Source organism: Pseudophryne corroboree, unplaced genomic scaffold (assembly GCF_028390025.1).
Source record: "Pseudophryne corroboree isolate aPseCor3 unplaced genomic scaffold, aPseCor3.hap2 scaffold_3005, whole genome shotgun sequence".
NCBI lineage: Eukaryota > Metazoa > Chordata > Amphibia > Anura > Myobatrachidae > Pseudophryne > Pseudophryne corroboree.
This window is the reverse complement of record NW_026969678.1, coordinates 1-16220: the sequence shown is the minus strand read 5'-3', so window position 1 is coordinate 16220 and position 16220 is coordinate 1. Positions and strand designations below refer to the sequence as shown.

General features: G+C 40.2%; 20 non-coding genes across 20 annotated transcripts; all 20 read right to left on the bottom strand.

Moving 5' to 3' along the window:
• Positions 1-631: 631 nt before the first annotated feature.
• Positions 632-703, bottom strand: TRNAD-GUC (transfer RNA aspartic acid (anticodon GUC)). The gene has a single exon. It is a non-coding gene; the product is annotated as a tRNA-Asp (tRNA).
• Positions 704-1441: 738 nt separating this feature from the next.
• TRNAD-GUC (transfer RNA aspartic acid (anticodon GUC)) lies at positions 1442-1513 on the bottom strand. The gene has a single exon. It is a non-coding gene; the product is annotated as a tRNA-Asp (tRNA).
• A 745-nt stretch (positions 1514-2258) lies between these two features.
• Positions 2259-2330, bottom strand: TRNAD-GUC (transfer RNA aspartic acid (anticodon GUC)). The gene has a single exon. It is a non-coding gene; the product is annotated as a tRNA-Asp (tRNA).
• Positions 2331-3068: 738 nt separating this feature from the next.
• TRNAD-GUC (transfer RNA aspartic acid (anticodon GUC)) lies at positions 3069-3140 on the bottom strand. The gene has a single exon. It is a non-coding gene; the product is annotated as a tRNA-Asp (tRNA).
• A 745-nt stretch (positions 3141-3885) lies between these two features.
• TRNAD-GUC (transfer RNA aspartic acid (anticodon GUC)) lies at positions 3886-3957 on the bottom strand. Its single transcript has one exon. It is a non-coding gene; the product is annotated as a tRNA-Asp (tRNA).
• Positions 3958-4695: 738 nt separating this feature from the next.
• TRNAD-GUC (transfer RNA aspartic acid (anticodon GUC)) lies at positions 4696-4767 on the bottom strand. Its single transcript has one exon. It is a non-coding gene; the product is annotated as a tRNA-Asp (tRNA).
• Positions 4768-5512: 745 nt separating this feature from the next.
• On the bottom strand, positions 5513-5584 carry TRNAD-GUC (transfer RNA aspartic acid (anticodon GUC)). The gene has a single exon. It is a non-coding gene; the product is annotated as a tRNA-Asp (tRNA).
• Positions 5585-6322: 738 nt separating this feature from the next.
• TRNAD-GUC (transfer RNA aspartic acid (anticodon GUC)) lies at positions 6323-6394 on the bottom strand. Its single transcript has one exon. It is a non-coding gene; the product is annotated as a tRNA-Asp (tRNA).
• Positions 6395-7139: 745 nt separating this feature from the next.
• Positions 7140-7211, bottom strand: TRNAD-GUC (transfer RNA aspartic acid (anticodon GUC)). Its single transcript has one exon. It is a non-coding gene; the product is annotated as a tRNA-Asp (tRNA).
• A 738-nt stretch (positions 7212-7949) lies between these two features.
• On the bottom strand, positions 7950-8021 carry TRNAD-GUC (transfer RNA aspartic acid (anticodon GUC)). Its single transcript has one exon. It is a non-coding gene; the product is annotated as a tRNA-Asp (tRNA).
• Positions 8022-8766: 745 nt separating this feature from the next.
• On the bottom strand, positions 8767-8838 carry TRNAD-GUC (transfer RNA aspartic acid (anticodon GUC)). The gene has a single exon. It is a non-coding gene; the product is annotated as a tRNA-Asp (tRNA).
• Positions 8839-9576: 738 nt separating this feature from the next.
• Positions 9577-9648, bottom strand: TRNAD-GUC (transfer RNA aspartic acid (anticodon GUC)). Its single transcript has one exon. It is a non-coding gene; the product is annotated as a tRNA-Asp (tRNA).
• Positions 9649-10393: 745 nt separating this feature from the next.
• Positions 10394-10465, bottom strand: TRNAD-GUC (transfer RNA aspartic acid (anticodon GUC)). Its single transcript has one exon. It is a non-coding gene; the product is annotated as a tRNA-Asp (tRNA).
• Positions 10466-11203: 738 nt separating this feature from the next.
• On the bottom strand, positions 11204-11275 carry TRNAD-GUC (transfer RNA aspartic acid (anticodon GUC)). The gene has a single exon. It is a non-coding gene; the product is annotated as a tRNA-Asp (tRNA).
• A 745-nt stretch (positions 11276-12020) lies between these two features.
• Positions 12021-12092, bottom strand: TRNAD-GUC (transfer RNA aspartic acid (anticodon GUC)). The gene has a single exon. It is a non-coding gene; the product is annotated as a tRNA-Asp (tRNA).
• Positions 12093-12830: 738 nt separating this feature from the next.
• Positions 12831-12902, bottom strand: TRNAD-GUC (transfer RNA aspartic acid (anticodon GUC)). The gene has a single exon. It is a non-coding gene; the product is annotated as a tRNA-Asp (tRNA).
• Positions 12903-13647: 745 nt separating this feature from the next.
• TRNAD-GUC (transfer RNA aspartic acid (anticodon GUC)) lies at positions 13648-13719 on the bottom strand. The gene has a single exon. It is a non-coding gene; the product is annotated as a tRNA-Asp (tRNA).
• Positions 13720-14464: 745 nt separating this feature from the next.
• Positions 14465-14536, bottom strand: TRNAD-GUC (transfer RNA aspartic acid (anticodon GUC)). The gene has a single exon. It is a non-coding gene; the product is annotated as a tRNA-Asp (tRNA).
• Positions 14537-15281: 745 nt separating this feature from the next.
• TRNAD-GUC (transfer RNA aspartic acid (anticodon GUC)) lies at positions 15282-15353 on the bottom strand. The gene has a single exon. It is a non-coding gene; the product is annotated as a tRNA-Asp (tRNA).
• A 738-nt stretch (positions 15354-16091) lies between these two features.
• Positions 16092-16163, bottom strand: TRNAD-GUC (transfer RNA aspartic acid (anticodon GUC)). Its single transcript has one exon. It is a non-coding gene; the product is annotated as a tRNA-Asp (tRNA).
• Between the last annotated feature and the right edge of the window lie 57 nt (positions 16164-16220).

Genomic DNA, 16220 nt, shown 5'->3' with positions numbered 1-16220 from the left:
TTATCAAGCTAACATAAAACCCTAAATAAGAAGCAGATAAAAAGATTTATTTTTGTCTCAGCTGAAACAAAGACTACAATACCACTTTGCAAAAAAGATAGTCATTTCAATTAAAAACCTTTTTCTGTTATCCTCTACTGGTCGGTCATGGCCAGGAAGCTTACATGATATCGGTCTATCTATCTCACTTACTATACAGTTACTCCCTTTGAAAGTAGGGGATGCAAGTCCATTTTAGCCTGCAATTCATAGGAAAAGACACTTCTCTCTCAGTCTATACTCTGTAGGCATACAATAGTTTCAGCTTTGCTACATTGATGTGATGTCATAATCAGGTTTAGCTCACAAGAGACTTGTCCACTACATAGCTGTCTCCTGTGTTACAGCATGAGCCAATTGTAAGAGGATGATATGCAAATATTGTAATGCACAAAAACAGTACATGCCATGCTAGATAAAAGCAAGGGGTGATACCCAAACTAAAAACGAGGCTATGCAATTGGTGTTTCTGGTTCTTTCTTATGCTCTCAAAATCAAGTGGTATATTTTTCACACTACAATTGGATTCGGACTTTGATTCTCCATAACCTTGAGCAACGAATCTCTGAACCTGATAAAAACTTGCAATGTTCTCCCCGTCTGGGAATCGAACCCCGGTCTCCCGCGTGACAGGCGGGGATACTCACCACTATACTAACGAGGACTAACTTCTTGGATCTGCAGGCAAAATTGGAGCTGAAAATACACCCAGAAACATGTCAGGGTGAGGTCTCGAGATGCGTCTGTGTCATTGGCCACAGAGATTATGTGCTACATGTTATCAAGCTAACATAAAACCCTAAATAAGAAGCAGATAAAAAGATTTATTTTTGTCTCAGCTGAAACAAAGACTACAATACCACTTTGCAAAAAAGATAGTTATTTCAATTAAAAACCTTTTTCTGTTATCCTCTACTGGTCGGTCATGGCCAGGAAGCTTACATGATATCGGTCTTTCTATCTCACTTACTATACAGTTACTCCCTTTGAAAGTAGGGGATGCAAGTCCATTTTAGCCTGCAATTCATAGGAAAAGACACTTCTCTCTCAGTCTATAGGCATACAATAGTTTCAGCTTTGCTACATTGATGTGATGTCATAATCAGGTTTAGCTCACAAGAGACTTGTCCACTACATAGCTGTCTCCTGTGTTACAGCATGAGCCAATTGTAAGAGGATGATATGCAAATATTGTAATGCACAAAAACAGTACATGCCATGCTAGATAAAAGCAAGGGGTGATACCCAAACTAAAAATGAGGCTATGCAATTGGTGTTTCTGGTTCTTTCTTATGCTCTCAAAATCAAGTGGTATATTTTTCACGCTACAATTGGATTCGGACTTTGATTCTCCATAACCTTGAGCAACGAATCTCTGAACCTGATAAAAACTTGCAATGTTCTCCCCGTCGGGGAATCGAACCCCGGTCTCCCGCGTGACAGGCGGGGATACTCACCACTATACTAACGAGGACTAACTTCTTGAATCTGCAGGCAAAATTGGAGCTGAAAATACACCCAGAAACATGTCAGGGTGAGGTCTCGAGATGCGTCTGTGTCATTGGCCACAGAGATTATGTGCTACATGTTATCAAGCTAACATAAAACCCTAAATAAGAAGCAGATAAAAAGATTTATTTTTGTCTCAGCTGAAACAAAGACTACAATACCACTTTGCAAAAAAGATAGTCATTTCAATTAAAAACCTTTTTCTGTTATCCTCTACTGGTCGGTCATGGCCAGGAAGCTTACATGATATCGGTCTATCTATCTCACTTACTATACAGTTACTCCCTTTGAAAGTAGGGGATGCAAGTCCATTTTAGCCTGCAATTCATAGGAAAAGACACTTCTCTCTCAGTCTATACTCTGTAGGCATACAATAGTTTCAGCTTTGCTACATTGATGTGATGTCATAATCAGGTTTAGCTCACAAGAGACTTGTCCACTACATAGCTGTCTCCTGTGTTACAGCATGAGCCAATTGTAAGAGGATGATATGCAAATATTGTAATGCACAAAAACAGTACATGCCATGCTAGATAAAAGCAAGGGGTGATACCCAAACTAAAAACGAGGCTATGCAATTGGTGTTTCTGGTTCTTTCTTATGCTCTCAAAATCAAGTGGTATATTTTTCACACTACAATTGGATTCGGACTTTGATTCTCCATAACCTTGAGCAACGAATCTCTGAACCTGATAAAAACTTGCAATGTTCTCCCCGTCTGGGAATCGAACCCCGGTCTCCCGCGTGACAGGCGGGGATACTCACCACTATACTAACGAGGACTAACTTCTTGGATCTGCAGGCAAAATTGGAGCTGAAAATACACCCAGAAACATGTCAGGGTGAGGTCTCGAGATGCGTCTGTGTCATTGGCCACAGAGATTATGTGCTACATGTTATCAAGCTAACATAAAACCCTAAATAAGAAGCAGATAAAAAGATTTATTTTTGTCTCAGCTGAAACAAAGACTACAATACCACTTTGCAAAAAAGATAGTTATTTCAATTAAAAACCTTTTTCTGTTATCCTCTACTGGTCGGTCATGGCCAGGAAGCTTACATGATATCGGTCTTTCTATCTCACTTACTATACAGTTACTCCCTTTGAAAGTAGGGGATGCAAGTCCATTTTAGCCTGCAATTCATAGGAAAAGACACTTCTCTCTCAGTCTATAGGCATACAATAGTTTCAGCTTTGCTACATTGATGTGATGTCATAATCAGGTTTAGCTCACAAGAGACTTGTCCACTACATAGCTGTCTCCTGTGTTACAGCATGAGCCAATTGTAAGAGGATGATATGCAAATATTGTAATGCACAAAAACAGTACATGCCATGCTAGATAAAAGCAAGGGGTGATACCCAAACTAAAAATGAGGCTATGCAATTGGTGTTTCTGGTTCTTTCTTATGCTCTCAAAATCAAGTGGTATATTTTTCACGCTACAATTGGATTCGGACTTTGATTCTCCATAACCTTGAGCAACGAATCTCTGAACCTGATAAAAACTTGCAATGTTCTCCCCGTCGGGGAATCGAACCCCGGTCTCCCGCGTGACAGGCGGGGATACTCACCACTATACTAACGAGGACTAACTTCTTGAATCTGCAGGCAAAATTGGAGCTGAAAATACACCCAGAAACATGTCAGGGTGAGGTCTCGAGATGCGTCTGTGTCATTGGCCACAGAGATTATGTGCTACATGTTATCAAGCTAACATAAAACCCTAAATAAGAAGCAGATAAAAAGATTTATTTTTGTCTCAGCTGAAACAAAGACTACAATACCACTTTGCAAAAAAGATAGTCATTTCAATTAAAAACCTTTTTCTGTTATCCTCTACTGGTCGGTCATGGCCAGGAAGCTTACATGATATCGGTCTATCTATCTCACTTACTATACAGTTACTCCCTTTGAAAGTAGGGGATGCAAGTCCATTTTAGCCTGCAATTCATAGGAAAAGACACTTCTCTCTCAGTCTATACTCTGTAGGCATACAATAGTTTCAGCTTTGCTACATTGATGTGATGTCATAATCAGGTTTAGCTCACAAGAGACTTGTCCACTACATAGCTGTCTCCTGTGTTACAGCATGAGCCAATTGTAAGAGGATGATATGCAAATATTGTAATGCACAAAAACAGTACATGCCATGCTAGATAAAAGCAAGGGGTGATACCCAAACTAAAAACGAGGCTATGCAATTGGTGTTTCTGGTTCTTTCTTATGCTCTCAAAATCAAGTGGTATATTTTTCACACTACAATTGGATTCGGACTTTGATTCTCCATAACCTTGAGCAACGAATCTCTGAACCTGATAAAAACTTGCAATGTTCTCCCCGTCTGGGAATCGAACCCCGGTCTCCCGCGTGACAGGCGGGGATACTCACCACTATACTAACGAGGACTAACTTCTTGGATCTGCAGGCAAAATTGGAGCTGAAAATACACCCAGAAACATGTCAGGGTGAGGTCTCGAGATGCGTCTGTGTCATTGGCCACAGAGATTATGTGCTACATGTTATCAAGCTAACATAAAACCCTAAATAAGAAGCAGATAAAAAGATTTATTTTTGTCTCAGCTGAAACAAAGACTACAATACCACTTTGCAAAAAAGATAGTTATTTCAATTAAAAACCTTTTTCTGTTATCCTCTACTGGTCGGTCATGGCCAGGAAGCTTACATGATATCGGTCTTTCTATCTCACTTACTATACAGTTACTCCCTTTGAAAGTAGGGGATGCAAGTCCATTTTAGCCTGCAATTCATAGGAAAAGACACTTCTCTCTCAGTCTATAGGCATACAATAGTTTCAGCTTTGCTACATTGATGTGATGTCATAATCAGGTTTAGCTCACAAGAGACTTGTCCACTACATAGCTGTCTCCTGTGTTACAGCATGAGCCAATTGTAAGAGGATGATATGCAAATATTGTAATGCACAAAAACAGTACATGCCATGCTAGATAAAAGCAAGGGGTGATACCCAAACTAAAAATGAGGCTATGCAATTGGTGTTTCTGGTTCTTTCTTATGCTCTCAAAATCAAGTGGTATATTTTTCACGCTACAATTGGATTCGGACTTTGATTCTCCATAACCTTGAGCAACGAATCTCTGAACCTGATAAAAACTTGCAATGTTCTCCCCGTCGGGGAATCGAACCCCGGTCTCCCGCGTGACAGGCGGGGATACTCACCACTATACTAACGAGGACTAACTTCTTGAATCTGCAGGCAAAATTGGAGCTGAAAATACACCCAGAAACATGTCAGGGTGAGGTCTCGAGATGCGTCTGTGTCATTGGCCACAGAGATTATGTGCTACATGTTATCAAGCTAACATAAAACCCTAAATAAGAAGCAGATAAAAAGATTTATTTTTGTCTCAGCTGAAACAAAGACTACAATACCACTTTGCAAAAAAGATAGTCATTTCAATTAAAAACCTTTTTCTGTTATCCTCTACTGGTCGGTCATGGCCAGGAAGCTTACATGATATCGGTCTATCTATCTCACTTACTATACAGTTACTCCCTTTGAAAGTAGGGGATGCAAGTCCATTTTAGCCTGCAATTCATAGGAAAAGACACTTCTCTCTCAGTCTATACTCTGTAGGCATACAATAGTTTCAGCTTTGCTACATTGATGTGATGTCATAATCAGGTTTAGCTCACAAGAGACTTGTCCACTACATAGCTGTCTCCTGTGTTACAGCATGAGCCAATTGTAAGAGGATGATATGCAAATATTGTAATGCACAAAAACAGTACATGCCATGCTAGATAAAAGCAAGGGGTGATACCCAAACTAAAAACGAGGCTATGCAATTGGTGTTTCTGGTTCTTTCTTATGCTCTCAAAATCAAGTGGTATATTTTTCACACTACAATTGGATTCGGACTTTGATTCTCCATAACCTTGAGCAACGAATCTCTGAACCTGATAAAAACTTGCAATGTTCTCCCCGTCTGGGAATCGAACCCCGGTCTCCCGCGTGACAGGCGGGGATACTCACCACTATACTAACGAGGACTAACTTCTTGGATCTGCAGGCAAAATTGGAGCTGAAAATACACCCAGAAACATGTCAGGGTGAGGTCTCGAGATGCGTCTGTGTCATTGGCCACAGAGATTATGTGCTACATGTTATCAAGCTAACATAAAACCCTAAATAAGAAGCAGATAAAAAGATTTATTTTTGTCTCAGCTGAAACAAAGACTACAATACCACTTTGCAAAAAAGATAGTTATTTCAATTAAAAACCTTTTTCTGTTATCCTCTACTGGTCGGTCATGGCCAGGAAGCTTACATGATATCGGTCTATCTATCTCACTTACTATACAGTTACTCCCTTTGAAAGTAGGGGATGCAAGTCCATTTTAGCCTGCAATTCATAGGAAAAGACACTTCTCTCTCAGTCTATAGGCATACAATAGTTTCAGCTTTGCTACATTGATGTGATGTCATAATCAGGTTTAGCTCACAAGAGACTTGTCCACTACATAGCTGTCTCCTGTGTTACAGCATGAGCCAATTGTAAGAGGATGATATGCAAATATTGTAATGCACAAAAACAGTACATGCCATGCTAGATAAAAGCAAGGGGTGATACCCAAACTAAAAATGAGGCTATGCAATTGGTGTTTCTGGTTCTTTCTTATGCTCTCAAAATCAAGTGGTATATTTTTCACGCTACAATTGGATTCGGACTTTGATTCTCCATAACCTTGAGCAACGAATCTCTGAACCTGATAAAAACTTGCAATGTTCTCCCCGTCGGGGAATCGAACCCCGGTCTCCCGCGTGACAGGCGGGGATACTCACCACTATACTAACGAGGACTAACTTCTTGAATCTGCAGGCAAAATTGGAGCTGAAAATACACCCAGAAACATGTCAGGGTGAGGTCTCGAGATGCGTCTGTGTCATTGGCCACAGAGATTATGTGCTACATGTTATCAAGCTAACATAAAACCCTAAATAAGAAGCAGATAAAAAGATTTATTTTTGTCTCAGCTGAAACAAAGACTACAATACCACTTTGCAAAAAAGATAGTCATTTCAATTAAAAACCTTTTTCTGTTATCCTCTACTGGTCGGTCATGGCCAGGAAGCTTACATGATATCGGTCTATCTATCTCACTTACTATACAGTTACTCCCTTTGAAAGTAGGGGATGCAAGTCCATTTTAGCCTGCAATTCATAGGAAAAGACACTTCTCTCTCAGTCTATACTCTGTAGGCATACAATAGTTTCAGCTTTGCTACATTGATGTGATGTCATAATCAGGTTTAGCTCACAAGAGACTTGTCCACTACATAGCTGTCTCCTGTGTTACAGCATGAGCCAATTGTAAGAGGATGATATGCAAATATTGTAATGCACAAAAACAGTACATGCCATGCTAGATAAAAGCAAGGGGTGATACCCAAACTAAAAACGAGGCTATGCAATTGGTGTTTCTGGTTCTTTCTTATGCTCTCAAAATCAAGTGGTATATTTTTCACACTACAATTGGATTCGGACTTTGATTCTCCATAACCTTGAGCAACGAATCTCTGAACCTGATAAAAACTTGCAATGTTCTCCCCGTCTGGGAATCGAACCCCGGTCTCCCGCGTGACAGGCGGGGATACTCACCACTATACTAACGAGGACTAACTTCTTGGATCTGCAGGCAAAATTGGAGCTGAAAATACACCCAGAAACATGTCAGGGTGAGGTCTCGAGATGCGTCTGTGTCATTGGCCACAGAGATTATGTGCTACATGTTATCAAGCTAACATAAAACCCTAAATAAGAAGCAGATAAAAAGATTTATTTTTGTCTCAGCTGAAACAAAGACTACAATACCACTTTGCAAAAAAGATAGTTATTTCAATTAAAAACCTTTTTCTGTTATCCTCTACTGGTCGGTCATGGCCAGGAAGCTTACATGATATCGGTCTTTCTATCTCACTTACTATACAGTTACTCCCTTTGAAAGTAGGGGATGCAAGTCCATTTTAGCCTGCAATTCATAGGAAAAGACACTTCTCTCTCAGTCTATAGGCATACAATAGTTTCAGCTTTGCTACATTGATGTGATGTCATAATCAGGTTTAGCTCACAAGAGACTTGTCCACTACATAGCTGTCTCCTGTGTTACAGCATGAGCCAATTGTAAGAGGATGATATGCAAATATTGTAATGCACAAAAACAGTACATGCCATGCTAGATAAAAGCAAGGGGTGATACCCAAACTAAAAATGAGGCTATGCAATTGGTGTTTCTGGTTCTTTCTTATGCTCTCAAAATCAAGTGGTATATTTTTCACGCTACAATTGGATTCGGACTTTGATTCTCCATAACCTTGAGCAACGAATCTCTGAACCTGATAAAAACTTGCAATGTTCTCCCCGTCGGGGAATCGAACCCCGGTCTCCCGCGTGACAGGCGGGGATACTCACCACTATACTAACGAGGACTAACTTCTTGAATCTGCAGGCAAAATTGGAGCTGAAAATACACCCAGAAACATGTCAGGGTGAGGTCTCGAGATGCGTCTGTGTCATTGGCCACAGAGATTATGTGCTACATGTTATCAAGCTAACATAAAACCCTAAATAAGAAGCAGATAAAAAGATTTATTTTTGTCTCAGCTGAAACAAAGACTACAATACCACTTTGCAAAAAAGATAGTCATTTCAATTAAAAACCTTTTTCTGTTATCCTCTACTGGTCGGTCATGGCCAGGAAGCTTACATGATATCGGTCTATCTATCTCACTTACTATACAGTTACTCCCTTTGAAAGTAGGGGATGCAAGTCCATTTTAGCCTGCAATTCATAGGAAAAGACACTTCTCTCTCAGTCTATACTCTGTAGGCATACAATAGTTTCAGCTTTGCTACATTGATGTGATGTCATAATCAGGTTTAGCTCACAAGAGACTTGTCCACTACATAGCTGTCTCCTGTGTTACAGCATGAGCCAATTGTAAGAGGATGATATGCAAATATTGTAATGCACAAAAACAGTACATGCCATGCTAGATAAAAGCAAGGGGTGATACCCAAACTAAAAACGAGGCTATGCAATTGGTGTTTCTGGTTCTTTCTTATGCTCTCAAAATCAAGTGGTATATTTTTCACACTACAATTGGATTCGGACTTTGATTCTCCATAACCTTGAGCAACGAATCTCTGAACCTGATAAAAACTTGCAATGTTCTCCCCGTCTGGGAATCGAACCCCGGTCTCCCGCGTGACAGGCGGGGATACTCACCACTATACTAACGAGGACTAACTTCTTGGATCTGCAGGCAAAATTGGAGCTGAAAATACACCCAGAAACATGTCAGGGTGAGGTCTCGAGATGCGTCTGTGTCATTGGCCACAGAGATTATGTGCTACATGTTATCAAGCTAACATAAAACCCTAAATAAGAAGCAGATAAAAAGATTTATTTTTGTCTCAGCTGAAACAAAGACTACAATACCACTTTGCAAAAAAGATAGTTATTTCAATTAAAAACCTTTTTCTGTTATCCTCTACTGGTCGGTCATGGCCAGGAAGCTTACATGATATCGGTCTATCTATCTCACTTACTATACAGTTACTCCCTTTGAAAGTAGGGGATGCAAGTCCATTTTAGCCTGCAATTCATAGGAAAAGACACTTCTCTCTCAGTCTATAGGCATACAATAGTTTCAGCTTTGCTACATTGATGTGATGTCATAATCAGGTTTAGCTCACAAGAGACTTGTCCACTACATAGCTGTCTCCTGTGTTACAGCATGAGCCAATTGTAAGAGGATGATATGCAAATATTGTAATGCACAAAAACAGTACATGCCATGCTAGATAAAAGCAAGGGGTGATACCCAAACTAAAAATGAGGCTATGCAATTGGTGTTTCTGGTTCTTTCTTATGCTCTCAAAATCAAGTGGTATATTTTTCACGCTACAATTGGATTCGGACTTTGATTCTCCATAACCTTGAGCAACGAATCTCTGAACCTGATAAAAACTTGCAATGTTCTCCCCATCGGGGAATCGAACCCCGGTCTCCCGCGTGACAGGCGGGGATACTCACCACTATACTAACGAGGACTAACTTCTTGAATCTGCAGGCAAAATTGGAGCTGAAAATACACCCAGAAACATGTCAGGGTGAGGTCTCGAGATGCGTCTGTGTCATTGGCCACAGAGATTATGTGCTACATGTTATCAAGCTAACATAAAACCCTAAATAAGAAGCAGATAAACAGATTTATTTTTGTCTCAGCTGAAACAAAGACTACAATACCACTTTGCAAAAAAGATAGTTATTTCAATTAAAAACCTTTTTCTGTTATCCTCTACTGGTCGGTCATGGCCAGGAAGCTTACATGATATCGGTCTATCTATCTCACTTACTATACAGTTACTCCCTTTGAAAGTAGGGGATGCAAGTCCATTTTAGCCTGCAATTCATAGGAAAAGACACTTCTCTCTCAGTCTATACTCTGTAGGCATACAATAGTTTCAGCTTTGCTACATTGATGTGATGTCATAATCAGGTTTAGCTCACAAGAGACTTGTCCACTACATAGCTGTCTCCTGTGTTACAGCATGAGCCAATTGTAAGAGGATGATATGCAAATATTGTAATGCACAAAAACAGTACATGCCATGCTAGATAAAAGCAAGGGGTGATACCCAAACTAAAAACGAGGCTATGCAATTGGTGTTTCTGGTTCTTTCTTATGCTCTCAAAATCAAGTGGTATATTTTTCACACTACAATTGGATTCGGACTTTGATTCTCCATAACCTTGAGCAACGAATCTCTGAACCTGATAAAAACTTGCAATGTTCTCCCCGTCGGGGAATCGAACCCCGGTCTCCCGCGTGACAGGCGGGGATACTCACCACTATACTAACGAGGACTAACTTCTTGGATCTGCAGGCAAAATTGGAGCTGAAAATACACCCAGAAACATGTCAGGGTGAGGTCTCGAGATGCGTCTGTGTCATTGGCCACAGAGATTATGTGCTACATGTTATCAAGCTAACATAAAACCCTAAATAAGAAGCAGATAAAAAGATTTATTTTTGTCTCAGCTGAAACAAAGACTACAATACCACTTTGCAAAAAAGATAGTTATTTCAATTAAAAACCTTTTTCTGTTATCCTCTACTGGTCGGTCATGGCCAGGAAGCTTACATGATATCGGTCTTTCTATCTCACTTACTATACAGTTACTCCCTTTGAAAGTAGGGGATGCAAGTCCATTTTAGCCTGCAATTCATAGGAAAAGACACTTCTCTCTCAGTCTATAGGCATACAATAGTTTCAGCTTTGCTACATTGATGTGATGTCATAATCAGGTTTAGCTCACAAGAGACTTGTCCACTACATAGCTGTCTCCTGTGTTACAGCATGAGCCAATTGTAAGAGGATGATATGCAAATATTGTAATGCACAAAAACAGTACATGCCATGCTAGATAAAAGCAAGGGGTGATACCCAAACTAAAAATGAGGCTATGCAATTGGTGTTTCTGGTTCTTTCTTATGCTCTCAAAATCAAGTGGTATATTTTTCACGCTACAATTGGATTCGGACTTTGATTCTCCATAACCTTGAGCAACGAATCTCTGAACCTGATAAAAACTTGCAATGTTCTCCCCGTCGGGGAATCGAACCCCGGTCTCCCGCGTGACAGGCGGGGATACTCACCACTATACTAACGAGGACTAACTTCTTGAATCTGCAGGCAAAATTGGAGCTGAAAATACACCCAGAAACATGTCAGGGTGAGGTCTCGAGATGCGTCTGTGTCATTGGCCACAGAGATTATGTGCTACATGTTATCAAGCTAACATAAAACCCTAAATAAGAAGCAGATAAAAAGATTTATTTTTGTCTCAGCTGAAACAAAGACTACAATACCACTTTGCAAAAAAGATAGTCATTTCAATTAAAAACCTTTTTCTGTTATCCTCTACTGGTCGGTCATGGCCAGGAAGCTTACATGATATCGGTCTATCTATCTCACTTACTATACAGTTACTCCCTTTGAAAGTAGGGGATGCAAGTCCATTTTAGCCTGCAATTCATAGGAAAAGACACTTCTCTCTCAGTCTATACTCTGTAGGCATACAATAGTTTCAGCTTTGCTACATTGATGTGATGTCATAATCAGGTTTAGCTCACAAGAGACTTGTCCACTACATAGCTGTCTCCTGTGTTACAGCATGAGCCAATTGTAAGAGGATGATATGCAAATATTGTAATGCACAAAAACAGTACATGCCATGCTAGATAAAAGCAAGGGGTGATACCCAAACTAAAAACGAGGCTATGCAATTGGTGTTTCTGGTTCTTTCTTATGCTCTCAAAATCAAGTGGTATATTTTTCACACTACAATTGGATTCGGACTTTGATTCTCCATAACCTTGAGCAACGAATCTCTGAACCTGATAAAAACTTGCAATGTTCTCCCCGTCGGGGAATCGAACCCCGGTCTCCCGCGTGACAGGCGGGGATACTCACCACTATACTAACGAGGACTAACTTCTTGGATCTGCAGGCAAAATTGGAGCTGAAAATACACCCAGAAACATGTCAGGGTGAGGTCTCGAGATGCGTCTGTGTCATTGGCCACAGAGATTATGTGCTACATGTTATCAAGCTAACATAAAACCCTAAATAAGAAGCAGATAAAAAGATTTATTTTTGTCTCAGCTGAAACAAAGACTACAATACCACTTTGCAAAAAAGATAGTTATTTCAATTAAAAACCTTTTTCTGTTATCCTCTACTGGTCGGTCATGGCCAGGAAGCTTACATGATATCGGTCTTTCTATCTCACTTACTATACAGTTACTCCCTTTGAAAGTAGGGGATGCAAGTCCATTTTAGCCTGCAATTCATAGGAAAAGACACTTCTCTCTCAGTCTATAGGCATACAATAGTTTCAGCTTTGCTACATTGATGTGATGTCATAATCAGGTTTAGCTCACAAGAGACTTGTCCACTACATAGCTGTCTCCTGTGTTACAGCATGAGCCAATTGTAAGAGGATGATATGCAAATATTGTAATGCACAAAAACAGTACATGCCATGCTAGATAAAAGCAAGGGGTGATACCCAAACTAAAAATGAGGCTATGCAATTGGTGTTTCTGGTTCTTTCTTATGCTCTCAAAATCAAGTGGTATATTTTTCACGCTACAATTGGATTCGGACTTTGATTCTCCATAACCTTGAGCAACGAATCTCTGAACCTGATAAAAACTTGCAATGTTCTCCCCGTCGGGGAATCGAACCCCGGTCTCCCGCGTGACAGGCGGGGATACTCACCACTATACTAACGAGGACTAACTTCTTGAATCTGCTGGCAAAATTGGAGCTGAAAATACACCCAGAAACATGTCAGGGTGAGGTCTCGAGATGCGTCTGTGTCATTGGCCACAGAGATTATGTGCTACATGTTATCAAGCTAACATAAAACCCTAAATAAGAAGCAGATAAAAAGATTTATTTTTGTCTCAGCTGAAACAAAGACTACAATACCACTTTGCAAAAAAGATAGTCATTTCAATTAAAAACCTTTTTCTGTTATCCTATACTGGTCGGTCATGGCCAGGAAGCTTACATGATATCGGTCTATCTATCTCACTTACTATACAGTTACTCCCTTTGAAAGTAGGGGATGCAAGTCCATTTTAGCCTGCAATTCATAGGAAAAGACACTTCTCTCTCAGTCTATACTCTGTAGGCATACAATAGTTTCAGCTTTGCTACATTGATGTGATGTCATAATCAGGTTTAGCTCACAAGAGACTTGTCCACTACATAGCTGTCTCCTGTGTTACAGCATGAGCCAATTGTAAGAGGATGATATGCAAATATTGTAATGCACAAAAACAGTACATGCCATGCTAGATAAAAGCAAGGGGTGATACCCAAACTAAAAACGAGGCTATGCAATTGGTGTTTCTGGTTCTTTCTTATGCTCTCAAAATCAAGTGGTATATTTTTCACACTACAATTGGATTCGGACTTTGATTCTCCATAACCTTGAGCAACGAATCTCTGAACCTGATAAAAACTTGCAATGTTCTCCCCGTCTGGGAATCGAACCCCGGTCTCCCGCGTGACAGGCGGGGATACTCACCACTATACTAACGAGGACTAACTTCTTGGATCTGCAGGCAAAATTGGAGCTGAAAATACACCCAGAAACATGTCAGGGTGAGGTCTCGAGATGCGTCTGTGTCATTGGCCACAGAGATTATGTGCTACATGTTATCAAGCTAACATAAAACCCTAAATAAGAAGCAGATAAACAGATTTATTTTTGTCTCAGCTGAAACAAAGACTACAATACCACTTTGCAAAAAAGATAGTTATTTCAATTAAAAACCTTTTTCTGTTATCCTCTACTGGTCGGTCATGGCCAGGAAGCTTACATGATATCGGTCTATCTATCTCACTTACTATACAGTTACTCCCTTTGAAAGTAGGGGATGCAAGTCCATTTTAGCCTGCAATTCATAGGAAAAGACACTTCTCTCTCAGTCTATACTCTGTAGGCATACAATAGTTTCAGCTTTGCTACATTGATGTGATGTCATAATCAGGTTTAGCTCACAAGAGACTTGTCCACTACATAGCTGTCTCCTGTGTTACAGCATGAGCCAATTGTAAGAGGATGATATGCAAATATTGTAATGCACAAAAACAGTACATGCCATGCTAGATAAAAGCAAGGGGTGATACCCAAACTAAAAACGAGGCTATGCAATTGGTGTTTCTGGTTCTTTCTTATGCTCTCAAAATCAAGTGGTATATTTTTCACACTACAATTGGATTCGGACTTTGATTCTCCATAACCTTGAGCAACGAATCTCTGAACCTGATAAAAACTTGCAATGTTCTCCCCGTCTGGGAATCGAACCCCGGTCTCCCGCGTGACAGGCGGGGATACTCACCACTATACTAACGAGGACTAACTTCTTGGATCTGCAGGCAAAATTGGAGCTGAAAATACACCCAGAAACATGTCAGGGTGAGGTCTCGAGATGCGTCTGTGTCATTGGCCACAGAGATTATGTGCTACATGTTATCAAGCTAACATAAAACCCTAAATAAGAAGCAGATAAAAAGATTTATTTTTGTCTCAGCTGAAACAAAGACTACAATACCACTTTGCAAAAAAGATAGTTATTTCAATTAAAAACCTTTTTCTGTTATCCTCTACTGGTCGGTCATGGCCAGGAAGCTTACATGATATCGGTCTTTCTATCTCACTTACTATACAGTTACTCCCTTTGAAAGTAGGGGATGCAAGTCCATTTTAGCCTGCAATTCATAGGAAAAGACACTTCTCTCTCAGTCTATACTCTGTAGGCATACAATAGTTTCAGCTTTGCTACATTGATGTGATGTCATAATCAGGTTTAGCTCACAAGAGACTTGTCCACTACATAGCTGTCTCCTGTGTTACAGCATGAGCCAATTGTAAGAGGATGATATGCAAATATTGTAATGCACAAAAACAGTACATGCCATGCTAGATAAAAGCAAGGGGTGATACCCAAACTAAAAACGAGGCTATGCAATTGGTGTTTCTGGTTCTTTCTTATGCTCTCAAAATCAAGTGGTATATTTTTCACACTACAATTGGATTCGGACTTTGATTCTCCATAACCTTGAGCAACGAATCTCTGAACCTGATAAAAACTTGCAATGTTCTCCCCGTCGGGGAATCGAACCCCGGTCTCCCGCGTGACAGGCGGGGATACTCACCACTATACTAACGAGGACTAACTTCTTGGATCTGCAGGCAAAATTGGAGCTGAAAATACACCCAGAAACATGTCAGGGTGAGGTCTCGAGATGCGTCTGTGTCATTGGCCACAGAGATTATGTGCTACATGTTATCAAGCTAACATAAAACCCTAAATAAGAAGCAGATAAAAAGATTTATTTTTGTCTCAGCTGAAACAAAGACTACAATACCACTTTGCAAAAAAGATAGTTATTTCAATTAAAAACCTTTTTCTGTTATCCTCTACTGGTCGGTCATGGCCAGGAAGCTTACATGATATCGGTCTTTCTATCTCACTTACTATACAGTTACTCCCTTTGAAAGTAGGGGATGCAAGTCCATTTTAGCCTGCAATTCATAGGAAAAGACACTTCTCTCTCAGTCTATAGGCATACAATAGTTTCAGCTTTGCTACATTGATGTGATGTCATAATCAGGTTTAGCTCACAAGAGACTTGTCCACTACATAGCTGTCTCCTGTGTTACAGCATGAGCCAATTGTAAGAGGATGATATGCAAATATTGTAATGCACAAAAACAGTACATGCCATGCTAGATAAAAGCAAGGGGTGATACCCAAACTAAAAATGAGGCTATGCAATTGGTGTTTCTGGTTCTTTCTTATGCTCTCAAAATCAAGTGGTATATTTTTCACGCTACAATTGGATTCGGACTTTGATTCTCCATAACCTTGAGCAACGAATCTCTGAACCTGATAAAAACTTGCAATGTTCTCCCCGTCGGGGAATCGAACCCCGGTCTCCCGCGTGACAGGCGGGGATACTCACCACTATACTAACGAGGACTAACTTCTTGAATCTGCTGGCAAAATTGGAGCTGAAAATACACCCAGAAACATGTC